Below are 16,513 nucleotides of genomic sequence, written 5' to 3'. Positions count from 1 at the left end.
TAGATACCTGGAGACAGAAAGGCCACAGGTGGGTGCCTAGCCTGTGGGAGAAAGAGAGGGACCAGGAGGGGCTGCCATGGAGTCAGACTAAAACCAGGAGATGGAAGTAGACAGGGTTGGGGATGACAGGAAGAGATGGGAGTGGGGAGGGGATCCAGCTGCCAGCTCTGTAGACCCCCTTTCCTTCTCTCCCTCACCATTCTTCCTCCCTTTCCTTCAGTTTCCCTCCCTCCTTACTTCCCATTTCCCTCACCCTTTTGTCCCCTGTCCCCAGAATTCCGGGGAACAAAGGAAATCAAAAGGGGCAGTTCAGAGCTTCAGACATATCCCTTCAATCTGAGCGCTGGCTCAGCTCCCTTGCCGGGCTGTGCTTAGTCTACTGCGGGTCCTGGGTTCATGGATGCTGCCCTGCTGCCCCCTGCTGCCCAGAGCTGGCAGCAGAGGCAGGAATGGGGGCTGGGGTCCAGACTCTCTCCCGTGGAGTGACGAGAAGAAAATGATCCTGCTGGCAGCCAAGTTGTTGGAGTGTGCAAGATAGGAGGATTGAAACTGGAAACACAATTTGCAAAACATACCTGATTTACAAAACAGTTAACAGTGCCAGACCAAGCCGTGATGTCCATCTCAGACTAAGCTCACACTTGAAAACACCCATGTATTTAGACCCACATGTTCCAAGAGAAAACCACAGGCAAACTGATTTAATAGCAATTCTCCACGAGGGCTCCTGTGTTCTCAACATAAGATCTCTGACTCTTCCAGCAACTTCCTGCTTTGCAAATCCTGACCAATCTCTGCCAGAGACCATCCTTTGACTCACTCCAGCCCCACAACCCTATAAGCACCCCTTCCTTAACTCCTCCCTTTGGAGACACCCCAGGGAATCCCCTGATGGGAAGTCTTTGCTGCAGCAAGTGATAAGCCCGACCTTGTTGGCTACAGGTGTGTTCGTGATGGTGGGGGCCGATCGGCATTGACAAGAGGTTGCTGCCTCTTCCTGGGTGAGAGCAGGTGACATTTTAGATCTCCATTCCAACCAACCTTCCCCTGTGGGCTTGCAGGGACTCCCCATCTAGCGCCCTAGAGCCCCTAGCTGATCCATCCACTCTGCACCAGCACTGTGGGGTATTTTATTCCCTCAGAGGAGCATGTGTCGGACTGCTGGTTTTGTGAAGGCAAGACTGAGGGGCAGATACAGCTGCTCCATCCTCAGGGCACTGCCCCTCTGAGGCCCAATGTCCCAGCTTGGGGTTTCAAAGGCACTGACTTGACCCTCATTTGTTCTGCCAGGAGTGGTCCCCAAGGACAGCTCTATGATGTCCTCTGGCCATGGGTATTCCTTTAACCTCCTGCTTACCTTCCAGAGGCCCCAGATGGTGGCCCCCACCTTCACTGGCTGCCAGGAAGACACCCAAACCCTGGGTCTGAGGACACAGCTGAGTGTTGGGGAGTGGGGCTAGAGAGGCCCTCCCAAAGGACTTGCAGATCTCGGGCTGGGCTCTGGGCCTTGAGGATCAGCCTCTCCATCTGGTCTGGGAGCTCTTCTGAAGGGAAGTCAGAATCTTCTCCCCTCTCTGAAGCTGGGGTCTCTGAAAGGGTTATCCTGCCAACAAGGGTCCTCTCTGTACCTCCCTAACACCATGACATCATTTGCATCTTCCCCCCCACATCCAGAGATGGAGAGATCACTCCATCCTAGGCAACCCCTGTCCCTGTGGGAGAGCCCTCCTCACAGGAGCCCTGTCTCCCCAGCTTGGCCTTAGGGGCACACGGCACACCTGCCCTCAGCCCAGGGCAGCCACGGGAAGGTGTCACCATGACCCCGAGTTGCTCTTCTCCAGGTTGGCACCTCCAGCTCCCTACCCTGCCCCCCTCTAGGGCTACCCTGCCCCACTCTAGGGCCTCCAGCCCTACCAGAAGCCCTGCCCTCTGTATGCCCCCAGAAGTCCTTGCCTCCTCGAATGGCAGCCTCTACAACAGGACTCCATCCCCTGGGGGGTGTGACTGAGCTCAGCTGCTCCTCCCAGCGTCCCCTGTGACACCATCTGGGAAGAAGTAAGAGCTTACCCACCACCCACGAGATGCTTGTGAGTTGGATCCCACCAGCATGGCAGTAGGTAAAATGCATCTGACTCTCAATCATGAGGAAGGGGAGGCCCTTGGGATAGAGTGGGAAGCAAAAATTAAGGAGGGGAGTCTCAGCCAGCCCTCCAGACCCCACCCCACATCCTCACCCCAGACCCACACGCCTTGTCCACAAGCTTTCACTCCACCTAAACCCGGATGCCTTCATCCACAAGGCACAGAAGCACATAAACCTTGAAGACTTACATTTGAATCTTGGCTCTGCCACTCATTAATCAGATGACCTTGGGCATCTCAGTTTCCTCGTCATAAAAAAGAGGGATAGGGTTTCCCTGGTGGCGCAGTGGTTGGGAGTCCGCCTACTGATGCAGGGGACACGGGTCCGTGCCCCGGTCCGGGAAGATCCCACATGCCGCGGAGCGGCTGGGCCCATGAGCCATGGCCGCTGAGCCTGCATGTCTGGAGCCTGTGCTCCGCAACGGGAGAGGCCACAGCAGTGAGAGGCCCGCATATCGCAAAAAAAAAAAAAAAAAAGAGGGATAATCACACTCACTTTACATTCTATTTGCTTGTTTGTTTGTTTGTTTATTTATTTATATTTTTGGCTGTGTTGGGTCTTCGTTGCGGTGCGTGGGCTTCTCACTGTGGTGGCTTCTCTTATTGCGGAGCACAGGCTCTAGGCGCACAAGCTTCAGTAGTTGTGGCTCGCAGGCTCTAGAGCGCAGGCTCAGTAGTTGTGGCGCACGGGCTTAGATGCTCCATGGCGTATGGGATCTTCCCAGACCAGGGATCAAACCCGTGTCCCCTGCATTGGCAGGTGGATTCTTAACCACTGCTCCACCAGGGAAGTCCCTTATGTTTTATTTGTATTGTCTGCCTCTTCCTGAAAGCTCCCAGAGGACAGGGGTTTTTGTCAAGTTTTGTCACTGCTTTACCCCAGTGCCTAGAACGGTGCCTAGTGCATAGTAGGTGCACAACAATTACGCACTGAATGAATGAATGAGATTCATAGTGAGGAATAAACGAGATAAACCATGTAACTGTTTGGCAGAACATCTAGTACCAGTGGGTACTCACTATATAATTCCTTTCCTTTGCAAAGCAAGTCAAATTAATTATTTGGTGTAAGTTTCACAAGGACCCTTTGAGTCAGGAACCTTATTATTATTGATTCATTCGTTATTTATTCAACAAATATTTACCAAGAGCCTACTATGTTGTAGGCATTGTTGTAGGTATTTGGAAATCATCAGTAAATGAAAAAGAAAGATCCTTCCCTCGGAGCTTATAGCCTAGTAGGGTGAGAGAGACAAAAAGCAACAGATATCATAAAGTGTAAATTCTGTGCTGTGTTAGGAGGTGACAAGTGCTGTGCGGAAAGCAGCAGAGTGGGAAGAGGGATTAGGAGGACAAGGAGGATGTGATTTTTAAATAGGGTGGTCAGGTGAAGCCTCAGCAGAGGCTAAAAAGAGGGCATTTGAACAGACTTGAAGGAGAGCCTTCCAGCCAGAGGGAAAAGTAAGTGCAAAGGTCTGGCTGCCAGAGGAAGGAGGCTGGTGCCTGGGGTGAAGGTGGAAGAAGTGAAGTGGAGGCCAGAGGTTGGTGGAATCTTGTAGGACAGTGAGTGAGGTGGAAAGCCATTGCAGAGATACAGTGTGCCTTACATTTTAGAAGGCTAAATCTGGCTTCAGTGTGGTGAATAAACCACAGTGGGGTGAGGATGGGAGCAGCCAGAGCAGGAAGGAGCCAATGAAGAAATCCTGGCAAGAGATCATGAGAATTAGGACCAGATGGAGGCAATGGAGGTGGTGAGAAATGGACTGATGCCAGATGTATTTTGAAGAAAGAGCCAGCAGGATACCTAACAGTTTTTTCTTGCAGGGTTTGGCAGGCAGTAAAACCAAGATCCAGAGAAGACCTAGTGAGGTGCCACACAGCTGGTCAGAGGGTGGGGTGGAGGAGTGGAGGGTGGGGCCGGGGTGTCTGGAAGGTCCCCAAGTCTAGGGCAGAGTGGGAGAAAGGCTTCTGCTGCAGAAGGTCACAAACCAGCCCCAGAGCAGCTGGGCATTGATTTGATCAATGGCTTTTTCCCTCTTCCCCTCAGTTCCCCTATTATGGCCTTTTAATTGGGTCCATTTTTTCCAAGACCTTGGGCTGAGCGGACGCCAGAGTGTTTGCCTGTTATTAAGTAGATTAGTAAATGGCCCTGGGTCCTGGGCTGCCAGCAAAGTCAGAGTAGCTGCACAGCCTCTCTGAGGAGTAACCCCCCCAGGCCCTTGGTGCACTGCAGGTCTGTGCCAGGTGGCTTACCTTTGCCCATGCTGCCCCTCCGTCTGCAGTGTCCTTGCTCACTTGGTAAATGCATCCTCCTCCTCCAAGCCTTGCTGATCACCATCTCTGCCCTCACTCGCTCATCTCCATGGGCAGAGAACTCAAACAAGTGCCGAGGAGGGTTGCCTCACTGCAGGGCCTGCCTCTGACAGAGGACAGACATGGTCCAACTCAAAGTTATCAGGGAAGAGGGAGCATGTACTTCACCCAAACAGCATGGACATCACAATCCTGCTGAAGTAAAAGAGACTTTTCCATTTCTCCCAGTTCCTCCTCAGGAGGAGGGGTAGGGGGGCAGAGAGAGGAGGAGGAGAGGAATTAATGTTAAATTCACAAAACGGAAATGAGCTGGAAATGTAAGCTCGACCTGAGAAAAAGAAAACTGTCTCATGGCAATAACAAATTCAGACTGTTAAAAAAATTTGGTTAATTCCATTTTAGGCATTATCTACCAATTTCCTCTATAAAAGATGAAGATTTAGTTGTCGTCCCTCATCCTCCTGTTGCAGTTTTGGTTAAATCAATATTCAGTGCTTACATATTTATGACTTTGAAAGTATTGTTGGCAGTTAACATCTAATAGTGTTCTATGATTACATTTTCTTTCTTGCATAACTTTTTGTTTCTCCTGGAGTTAATAACTGCCTTACTGTACAACCCTAAGAGGGACATATTCTAAGGACAAAGAGAATTATAAAGAAATCTTAAAGTGTTTGTAATCGTATCATGAGTGGCCATTGAAACATGGCTCGTCTGAACTGAGATGTGCTGTAAGCGTAAAACACACACTGGATTTTGAAGACTTGGTACAACAAAAAAAGGTAAAATATCTCATTAATTTTTCATATTGATTACATGTTGAAATGATAATATTTTGGGTAGAATGGAGTAAATAAAATATATTACTAAAACCAACTTCATTTATTTCTGATTACTTTTTTTTAATACATTCTTTTTTTTAAAATAATTAATTTATTTATTTGTTTTGGGATGCATTGGGTCTTCCTTGCTGCCCGAGGGCTTTCTCCCGTTGTGGCAAGCAGGCTTCTCATTGCGGTGGCTCCTCTTGTTGCGGAGCATGGGCTCTAGGTGCGCAGGCCTCAGCAGTCGTGGCTCACGGGCTCAGTAGTTGTGGCTCACGGGCTCCATGGCATGTGGGATCTTCCCAGACCAGGGCTCGAACCCATGTCCCCTGCATTGGCAGGTGGATTCTTAACCACTGCACCACCAGGAAGTTCTCTGATTACTTTTTTTAATGTGGTTACTTGAAAATGTTATATTGTACCTGTGCCTTGCATTATGTTTCCATTGGACAGGTATAGGCAGTGATCATCAGTGGCTGTGTCCCCGCTAACAGTCTCGTAACACCTAAACCCACTGACCAATATTAACATCACAAAAAAAGAGAGAGGAGACCAGTCATATCTTGCTGATGTGGTGCAAAAGGAAGTACACACCACCACCTGTGAATTCTTGCTAAAAAATTGATCCTGAATCTGATCAAACTGATTTAACTCTCAGTTTTCAGGAACTACAGGGTACAGAAGAATATGTTAAATGACAACATGGGTATGCAATTAGCCAGATCGAGAATTTGAGAACTTTTATGGGATAAATGACCTGTTTCTTCATTTAAAACAAAAAACAAAAAACCAACAAACAACAAAACAAAATACGGGGAAAAAATGGCAGAGGAGTAAATATAGGAATGGAAGTTGAAGCCAGGGTCCCATCTCTGCTCACTGCTACAAAGGTATAAGTCCCAAATACCTAAATGATCAGAAGCCATTTGTCTCAAAGGGAAACAGGGGGAAGAAATCAGAAACGGAGAAGAGGCTGGACTACATTTTGCTTTTCTCCACTCTTCTATGCTGAATCCCTCCCCCAAAATATGTTGAAGTCCTAACACCCAGTACCTCAGAATGTAACCTTATTGGAGAAAGGATCTTTAAAGAGGCAATTAAGTTAAAATGAGGTCACTGGGGTGGGCCCTAATCTAGAAGGACTGGTGTCCTTACAAGAAGAGGCTATTTGGATACAGACACAACAGAGGGAAGGTGGTATGAAGACACAGGGAGAAGATGGCCATCTACAGGCCAAGGGGAGAGGCCCTCAGAAGGAACCAATCCTGCTGTCACCTGGATCTTGGCCTTCTAGCCTCCAGAACGGTAAGAAAATTAATTTCTGTTGTTTAAGCCACCCAGTCTGTGGTACTCTGTTACAGCAGCCCTAACAGACCACTTAGTGTGTATGGTACTCATGAGAATCATCCCATCTTTTATAGTTTGAAAGGGAGGTGCATTTTCTTTGCACATGTCTCCCCATATGGGAATGCTTGGAGGAAACCACTTCTTAGGGCCTGAACTCACCATTTCTGGGTTAACAAGTTGTCACCATGGTGGGGAACCTGGCCCTAATCACTCTAATTGGAACTTAGGTTCTTACCTTTACACCCGAATGCTATGTTTCCTCTTCAACAAATGCTTCATGGATTTCTGTTGCTGTTGATGTTGACTTTTGTATCAAAGAACATCATCTCCTGTGTTGGGTGTGTGACTCAGCTGACTTTCTTTCTCTTCATTATCATCTCTAAATACTATGTGTTGACATTAATGGCCTGTGATTGCTTTGTAGCTATTTATAATCCATGATTGTATAAGGCACCACATCTCATCAGATGTGTTCGGTGTTGAGGTTTGGGTTTGTGCAAGCATATGTGTGTGTGTGTGTGTGTGTGTGTGTGCATGTATGAGATGGGATTTGCTGGAGCCACTGCCCACACAGGACAGAAGCTTAGGCCAACCTTCTGCAATGTCGATATCATCAACCATTATCTATATGACGGCTTCCTCGTCCTCTAAACACCTTGTACCAGCACCTATGTCAGTGAGGTGGTGATTTTCATTGAAGTGGGCATTGCTATCACAGTACCTAGCCTTCATTTCTTTTCATTTTCATCCAATTTGCTCAAGGCAAATCAAAACCATGTGGCACCTGCCTCTCTCACTTCGATGCCATTTCTCTTTTCTTTGGCTAGTAGTATTCCTGTATCAAACATTCTCCAGGGTCTATGAACCAGGGTCAGCAAACTGGTGAGTTTTCTATTCCAGTGCGGGGGTCCATGCTGAACTCCTTATGTAAAGCCCGAGGAGCAAGGAAAATGCTGGTTAAAATCCAGGAAAAGCAGTGATCACATAAGGAGATCCAGGTTTTTATTTTGTTGGTGTTTTTTCACAGAGGGATGCTGTCCCTATGTCCATTCTATAGATGGAGGATTGTTCGATCTTTCTTCTAAGAGACTCTTTTCATCACTTCCCTCATAGGTAATCTTGGCTTGTGCTTTGTTTTCTCATCTCCTGCACATCTTGTATACAGGTTTGACCAAGTGTAGTTGTTTATACACTAGACATTACTGCTTGGAACCCTTTGTCTCCTGCTCTTTTCTAAATCCTGGACGTACACCATCAGTCCATAAGCCACCTGGAGAAAAGTTGAACACTGTGGATTGCTTCCCTAAACCCAGAAGTGCAAAATCCTTTGGAAGGGTTCTCTTTCTTGTCAGTTCTGTTACTGAAAGAGGCAGCAGGATTCCAATGAAATGCCTCCCTTCCAACCTGCATAAGCAGCTCAAGGTGGACACAAACCCTCCTGATCTTACCCTCTTGTTATCCTAGCTTTTGTTCTTCTGGCCTTTCTTGTCCACTTCTGAGAGTGGCAACATCTAAGAGCTTCTATCAGTCACATCTTCAAGTGGTGGCAGATGGAAGTGTTTCCACATGAACCAAGCTCCCTGGTGAGTAAGGACATTTGCGGCCCTCCTCATACTTCTCTCTCCAGGAAATAAGGGCTTTCTCCTCTGAGATGCAAATTAATCCCCTTATTCTCAAACTTTGGGGAAAAAAATTAACTGGAAAGAACAATTCTGTTGTTTTTTTTATATGACAGTTTTCAATAAGTACAGCATTACTCTGTTAGTATTCTTCTAATCTGGGAATTGCCAGAAGCCAAGGTGAGCATCATGTATGTCAATACAATAAACATTAGATAAAGCAGAGAACACACGACAACACCGCCATTTTAGCGCCATTAATGCCAAAACCCTCACTAATGCAGGATGATTAGGAGACTAGATATGTACCCAGGACCTCAGTTATGGCGGAGGGTGGTTGAGAGTATAAATGTTGTGCACAATATTATCCAAAATAGAATAAAATATTCTGAGAAAAACATTTAGTTCTCCCTGCAAATTTTGTCATTTGTCATTTAAAAGCACTGCATATAAAATTGGACAATTCCTTTTTAATTTTACAATGAGGCTTAGTACGGAAAAAATTACCTGAACACTGACAATAATAACTACGGAAAAGGTATGTGAGTCTACTTAAACTTTGTCTCACCAATAAGACCATAAGCATCGTTAGGGCAAAGATCATTTCCTAGACTTCCTTCAGTTCTCTAATGCTTCTCCCCTTCTTAGTTCGTATGGCTGAAATATGGGTTGTTCATATTTCATGAACATTTCATGGCATTTCAAGAAATGCCAACTGAATTGGAACATCCTCTTCTGTTATTTAAATAAAACTTAAATAAAGCAACAGTTAAAGGAAGTTTTTGATTATTTGCTCTGTGGTAGGCACAGTGCTAAGAGTTTTACATACGTTAGCTCAGTTAATCTTCAAATCACTCAAGAGGACAGAATTATTTTATCCCCCTTTTTATGAGTCACCAGCACTCAGAAGCAAAGGTGTGGCTTTGTTCTGCGTTTTCTATGGTTCCTGTTATCAGGCCCCAGGGCTCCAGTTCCAGTTCCTTTCCTTATAGATTGGGTGACATTGGACAAGACCATTGCCTTCTCTGAGCCTCAGTTTCCTCCTCTAAGAAATGAGAGTAGTCATCTGTTCTAAGTAAGGCTTAAGAAGATTAATATGTTAATTTATGCAAAACTACTTAGAAAAATGGTAAACCCCTATGTAAAATTTTGTTTATAAAATTTTTCAATTTTTCTCAGTAATGAGACACTCTCAAACCCCTTCATTTGCAGCAACTTTTTTTTTCAAGAATGCTTTCTTAGCACACTCCTTTGTGGGTTGGTTTGCTTGTTTTGTTTTTAATTTTTTTCTTTTTCTAAAATTTATTTATTTATTTTTTGGCTGCATTGGGTCTTCGTTGCAGTGCACGGGCTTCTCATTGCAGTGGCTTCTCTTGTTGCGGAGCACAGGGCCTAGAATGCATGGGCTTCATTGCGGTGCGTGGGATCAGTAGTTGTGTCGCAGGCTCTAGAGGGCAGGCTCGGTAGTTGTGGCGCACCAGCTTAGTTGCTCCGCAGCATGTGGGATCTTCCCGGACCACGGATCAAACCTGTGTCCCCCGCCTTGGCAGGCAGATTCTTAACCACTGTGCCACCAGGGAAGTCCCTGCAGCAACTTTATTAAATGTGACATCTTGATTTAAGAAAGTGATATGTTTCTTTATTTAATTTTCAACTAGAGAATGCATTCACTCAGTTCAAACAAAACAAATATTGAAAGGTAAACAGTGAAGAGTCTCTCTCTCATTAACTCTATTATACAAGCACCATTCATGGTTCCTTCATCTTTCCAGATAACTGTATGCATATACAAGCCCTAAAAGCCGTGTGCTCTTTTTTCTTTCTCTATACACAAAAGGCTACATACTTGTACACATATTTCTAGCTTTCTTCTGCAGATTTCCTGAAAGTCTTTTCACACCAATACACAAAAAGCTTACTTGTTCTGTTCACAGCCATAATTTATTTAACCAGTTCCCTATGAATAACATTTAGGTCATTTCCAATCTTTGGATATTGATTTGTTGACTTTTAAAGAGCTGAAATGAATGAAAACATCAATTCTTTCTTAATTATGAGGTTTAAACCATTTAACAAAACAATAATGTCTGACTGTACCTCAGATTCAACTAGTCTGATTTAAAAGGGACAGGGATCTGTTGGTACCCAGTGCAAGATTCCCCCCCGTCCCTGATCTCAGGGTTCAACTCTCATGTAATTTGGCTTCTTGCTCCTTGTATTGATTTTGTTACCCTCTCCGACCCCCTGCAGCAGGCAGTGTTGCAGAGACCAATGAGGTTCCAGAGGTAGTTTGAACAGCAGACCTCTGTGGACTATCACCTCTTTACTACATGCACTGTGTTCCTTTTTTTTTTTTTTTTTTTTTTTTTCGGTACGCGGGCCTCTCACTGCTGTGGCCTCTCCCGTTGCAGAGCACAGCCTCCGGACGCGCAGGCCCAGTGGCCATGGCTCACGGGCCCAGCCGCTCCGCAGCATGTGGGATCTTCCCGGACCAGGGCACGAACCCGTGTCCCCTGCATCGGCAGGCGGACTCTCAACCGCCACCAGGGAAGCCCTGTGTTCCTTTTAATACAAGCTAACTTCTGAATCAGGGGCAGATCTGGTAGGCATGATAGGAAGGAGCCAGACTGAAATGAGAAAGGGCTCAATCTTACCTCAGAAGTCCTGAGTTCTGGTTCTGACCAACATTTCCTAGCTGCGTAACCTAAAGCAAGTCATATAGTCTCTCTGAGCCTGTTTCCTCATCTGTAAAATGGGAATAATCAGAGTATCTATTCAGACTCCATGTACAAATGAAGCATGATAACATATGTAAAGCCCTTAGCACAATGCTGGCTCACAGCACACATGAAAAAAATGGTAGCATGGGCTTCCCTGGTGGCGCAGTGGTTGAGAGTCCACCTGCCGATGCAGGGGACACGGGTTCGTGCCCCGGTCCAGGAAGCTCCCACATGCCGTGGAGCGGCTGGGCCCGTGAGCCATGGCTGCTGAGCCTGCGCATCCGGAGCCTGTGCTCCACAACAGGAGAGGCCACAACAGTGAGAGGCCCACGAACAGAAAAAAAAAAAAAGGTAGCATGTTTTATTAGTAGAGCTTGGAAGGGTGAGCAGGACTCACAAAGAAGAAAGGAAAGGAACAGCATTCCAAGAGGGGGAACAGCACATACAACTAGCAGAATTTACAAAGTGTGAACCCTCAGAGCCAGCCATGGGAGGAGGCAGACCAAGGATTGTCGACCCAATTTTGTAGTTGAGGAAACTAAGACCCGGAAAGGGGCAATGACTCACCCCCATCTCCCATCAATGTACATGGAGGCAGGGGAGGAATTCAAAGCCCTGAGGAGGAGCTGCCAGGGCTGAAATTCCTGGGTTATGAATTTGTGGGTTAAGACTTGGTTGGGCAGCTGGAATGTGGTAGGAATGTGAAAGGGGGAACTTCCGGAAGTGGTGGCCCTTTTCAGGACATAAGCTGCCCATGGATGCTGGACTGACAGAGCAAAAAGGTGCGGCATGGGGCTCCTGGACCTCAGGAAAGGGGTTGGGGGGTCTTGGGACCATGGCTGGGGCTAAAAGAGAAGCACTGGTCTTGAGAGGAGGCTGCAGGCACATCAAGGCTGGGGGCTGACAGGAGCAAGGGAAGTCTCAGAAGTCGTTGGAAATGCCAAACATAGCTTGTCAACTCTGGGTCTCACTGGACGTCTGCCAGCTGCTAAGGCTTCTGAGGCCACAGGCAGAGGCTGGGAGATGGGGGAGGAGTAGGGAGAGGAAGAGGAGGAAGCAAGTGTTCTTCCAGACACACTCTAACGAAGGGCTCTTTGACCTCTCCTGGAGCCAGGTAGATGGGGTCTGGCTCCTGGGCCCAGCTCTGAGCCTGCAGCCCTCTCCTTCCTTCTCCCAAGCCTGTCTTCCCTCGCCCTCAGTGACATCACACTGCTCTGCTGCACATCTTACTGCTCTGGCTCCTCCTCCTCAGTCTTGTCCCTGGACATCTCTTCTTCCCTCCTTTAACTGATGGCTCCAGCCCAAACCCTCTTCTCTATCTTCTCTCTTCCATTAAGCAAACTCACTGCCCTATGGCCTAGAAAACTGAACATTAAGTTGGTAAGTTCCCCAAATCTGTGTCTCCAGCCCGCTCTCAACCCCGGGGGAGGGGATATTATTTTTTTAAAGAGCCACCAATTTTCTCTGACTTGATGTGGGTGCAATGATCAAACCACTTGGCAATGCTAATCGGAGTAGGCATTTCCAGGGGTTGGAGCACAGTCTCCACGGAAATCAGATGAGGCTCTGCATACCATCTGGGGGCAGTGGATGGACCAGGCAAGAAGGCTGAGGACTGGGGAGAGGATGCTGGGGAGAAGTCAGGGCCATTAAGACAACCCCCACTCCCCAACTTCAACACAGATTCCTCTCCTCTGCCCACCTTGGAGAACCAGGGCTCAGCCTATTGGGAGTAAATGGGCCTCCGCTTCCCCTGTAGCAGATGTTGGAGCAGGTCCCTGCTCATGACCCTCAGCACTCACTATTCCCTATGCTCCGACACCTTCTCACTGACGGTACCTGGGACTCTGCCTGGGAGCTTTCTCTGGCCGTCTAGAGTACATTTGGCCAGAAGGGCCAGAAAATTTGGGGACCAGCTTTTAACCAACGACAACTAGTGTTGATAGATAAATGCTCCAGATTCCTTGTCACTCATGTGGGAAATCTCTGAGGCATGTTCTGTGCTGCCTCCTAGAGGTTCCCAATGGTATTGACCCCCAGGGATAATCTTTTCATTGACTACTGTTGGGCTGTACCTCACAAGCCTACAAAAGGCCTGTGCTTGCCCAGCTTCAAGACCGAAGAAAGAGCCGGGAGTCAGCGACAAAGACATCAATGGTTTAATGGATGGGGGAGCTTACACGTCTGAAGCAAGGTCCTGGAGCAACCGTGGGGCAGGACATGGCAGCTGTCTTCACTCCCGGGGGTAGAAGGGGATTGACATCAGGTTGGCTCATTGGTTACCAGGGAAACTAACAGAGGGGCACACCCCTCACTGCCCCTTTGATAAGAACAATTACCAGCTGGGGCCTGGGGCAAGTAAGTAGGAAGGTCAGTCATGTGAGTAGGGTGTAGGTGAAGCAGGCACTGGTCGGGCAGGAGGTGTAAAGAGAACAGGAGAACGGCCACCTTGAGTGGCCTGACCATACAACCACCCTGAATTGGCTTCCTTCCTTTCCCTGTCTTACTTCCCCAGGCCCTTAGTGGTGCTTTCAGGATCATCTCAGAAATTAACTACTTGCACTTGATTCCTTGCTCCAGCGTTGGCTTCTGGGGGAACCCAAACCAAGATAACCCTCTTTCTCCCTCACATTCACATCCAAACTGCCTAAATCCTGCTGATTCTACTTCCTAAAAAGCCCCCACAATCCCCCTTCTAATCAGTTCCTCACTTATCACCCCTCCTCCATCCCTACCAACTTGGCCACCTGCCTGGACTACTGGCCCTCATTGGTCCCCTGCCTCCTCTTCTGCCTCTCCGCACAGCAGCTGGGACGAGCAAACTTTCTAAGACATTACTCTGATTATGCCCCTCCCCTGCTTATACCCTTCCATGGCTCCCATCGCCCTGAGGATAAACTAAGCTTCCCAGCCTGACATTCAAGGCCCTGCAAGACCTGGTCCCTCCCACCTCTTCAGCCTTGTCTGTCCCACTCCTCCCTTCCACTGGACTCTCCAACAGAACTGAGACACACAAGGTTCCCAGAATTTGCCATGTTCTCTCTCACTTCCAGGTCTTTGCATGCTGCCCCCTCCCCTGATTTCGCCCAGATGACCCTAGTTGTTCTTAAACACCAGCTTAGGACTTGTACCCTCACTTCCCCTGTGCCCATGTCTCCAGGCTGGGCCAGGGACCCCTCTGGGTTCCTATGCCTCAGTGCACATCTCTGCATCCCTCTGCCCACAACATCCTGGCTTATCCCCTATCCAAACCAGACACTTCTTGAGGGCACTAGGCATGGACAATTCATCTTTGTATCCCCGGTGCTCTGACCATGCTTGGGCACATAGAGAGGGTCAGAGAAGAGATGAATGATAATGATGACTCTAAATCCCCAAAGAGACCTATACTCATTCCTTCATTTAGTTATTATAGAGCACTGTGCCAAGCATGGAGAAAACAGGGCTGGTGAACCACAGACACAGTGCCTGTGTTCGTAGGCAGTGTTCCAGACACTGTTCTGGAACAGTGCCTCACCTTTGCTGGAGAGGGAGTGATGTGGAGAAAGACAACATCAGGCCAGAGTGATCCGGTGCATCAGAGGCCAACACTGGGGCCTTGGGAGTCCAGAGGAGGCCCTGGGCACTGTCTGATGGGGAGGGGGACAGAGAAGGCTTCTGAGAGGAGGTACCTCCTCTCTGTGCTGGCCCTGATCACCCTTTGTCTTTGCAAAGCATGTGGGGGGCTGGGGAGTCAGGGGAGAAGCAGGGTCTATTACTGTGTCCCCTATAATCTCACCTCCTCCTTCCCGTCAAAGCTGACCTCTACCCAGTTGGTCATTCCCATTCATGTCTTTATACATAAGTATAGTATTATTTTGCACGTTTTAAAATGTTATGTTCATAGTATCATACTGTGTGTATCCTCCCATATACTTCTTTATTCAGTTCCATTAAATCTCCATGTGAGATTTAGCTTTGTCCATGTGCTGCTCTAGTTCATTCATTTTTGTCCGTTGTATAGTATTCCATTACATGCTTATACAGTCATCCCTTAACATAGCCCATTCCTGATAGTAAATCTGTAGATAGTAAAAGCTCATATTACAGAATTTTATCTGGGAAAAATAATAATGTTGCCAGCTCATCCAAAAACTTCAGCTAATTTTGCCCCAATATCATTGAAATTCTTTAAAACTATTAATGATAACAAGGATTTCTGCACAGTATAAAGCTGTGTTGTCCAATATGGTATCTACTAGCTACACGAGGCTATTTAAGTTTAAATGTAAGTGAATTTGAAGTTAAAAATTTCAGGTCCTCAGTTGCACTAGATGCATTTCAAGTGCTCAGTAGCCACATATGGCTGAAGGCTATCATATCACATTGGACAGCAGATATAGGATATTTCCATCGTTGTATAAAGCTCTAAAGCATTTAAAACACTGATTGCTTCATTATCTAACACTAAATGAGCTCTTTTTTTAAAAATATTTTTTAATATTTATTTATTTGGTTGCACCAAGTCTTAGTTGCAGCTTGTGGGCTCCTTAGTTGTGGCATGCACGTGGGATCTAGTTCCCTGATTAAGGATTGAACCCAGGCCCCCTGCATTGGGAGCTCGGAGTCTTATCCACTGTGCCACCAGGGAAGTCCTCTGAATGGGCTCTTTTTGTTTGTTTGTTTGTTTGTTTTCTCACATGTAGGACAGTTCCTGTGTGTGATGGAGGAGGATACATGCCTGGTTAAGCTTACATCTTTCACGTGTCCAGCCCTCTCAATGAGCTTTATTACTTCCACATTTTCTTCTAATGTGTGGGCTTTCTTAAGCCTCTCAGACTCAGGCTTTTCCACTTTCTTAGAAGACATTTTTGCTTAACAATGAGGGGAAGATGGTAACAATTATGTACCAAATAAGTTTAAGGAACACAAGCATGAGGTGCGAACCTATCCTATTGGGATAACAGAGGAGTTACCACCACAGCTTACTCCACATCCTCTCACCCAGACTTGTGCTGGGGAGCACCTGCAGGTTTGTTAAGTCAGGTTTGTTAAGTTTTGAGGGCTTCCCTGGTGGCGCAGTGGTTGAGAGTCCGCCTGCCCGATGCAGGGGAGACAGGCTCGTGCCCTGGTCCGGGAAGATCCCACATGCCGCGGAGCGGCTGGGCCCGTGAGCCATGGCCGCTGAGCCTGCGCGTCTGGGGTCTGTGCTCCGCAACGGGAGAGGCCACAACAGTGAGAGGCCCGCTTACCACAAAAAAAAAAAAGTTTTGAAAGTCATTGTAACAATTATCGGGAGAGTGAGAGTTCAGATAGAAAGGGACACCTGAATGAAAATGTATTTTTCCATTCTCTTATTCATGGATATTTAGATTGTTCCCAATGTTTTGCTTTAGATAAAATGCTGTGATGTACATTTTTCTACACCTGCTAAAGTTTATCTGGGTTATTTATGTTGGGGTGGAATAACTCTTTTAGATGATGTGCATCTTCAACTTACTAGATATTGACAAATTGTTCTTCAACTTGGTATGTTCAATTTCTAGTCCCACCCACAGTGCATAAAAGT

At 47.1% G+C, this 16,513-nt stretch overlaps 1 protein-coding gene across 1 annotated transcript in view; it reads left to right on the top strand.

Annotated features, from left to right (window-relative positions):
• Positions 1-11,690: 11,690 nt before the first annotated feature.
• P2RY6 (pyrimidinergic receptor P2Y6) overlaps positions 11,691-16,513 on the top strand; it is a 42,228-nt gene continuing 37,405 nt past the window's right edge. Inside the window, exon 1 of the mRNA XM_082628871.1 lies at positions 11,691-11,747. The gene's annotated coding sequence lies outside the window, so the exon portion shown is untranslated. The remainder of the gene's footprint in view (positions 11,748-16,513) is intronic.

This window comes from Mesoplodon mirus (genome assembly GCF_964341445.2).
Source record: "Mesoplodon mirus genome assembly, chromosome: 7".
NCBI classification, from domain to species: domain Eukaryota; kingdom Metazoa; phylum Chordata; class Mammalia; order Artiodactyla; family Ziphiidae; genus Mesoplodon; species Mesoplodon mirus.
This window is presented reverse-complemented; position numbering and strand designations above follow the sequence as displayed.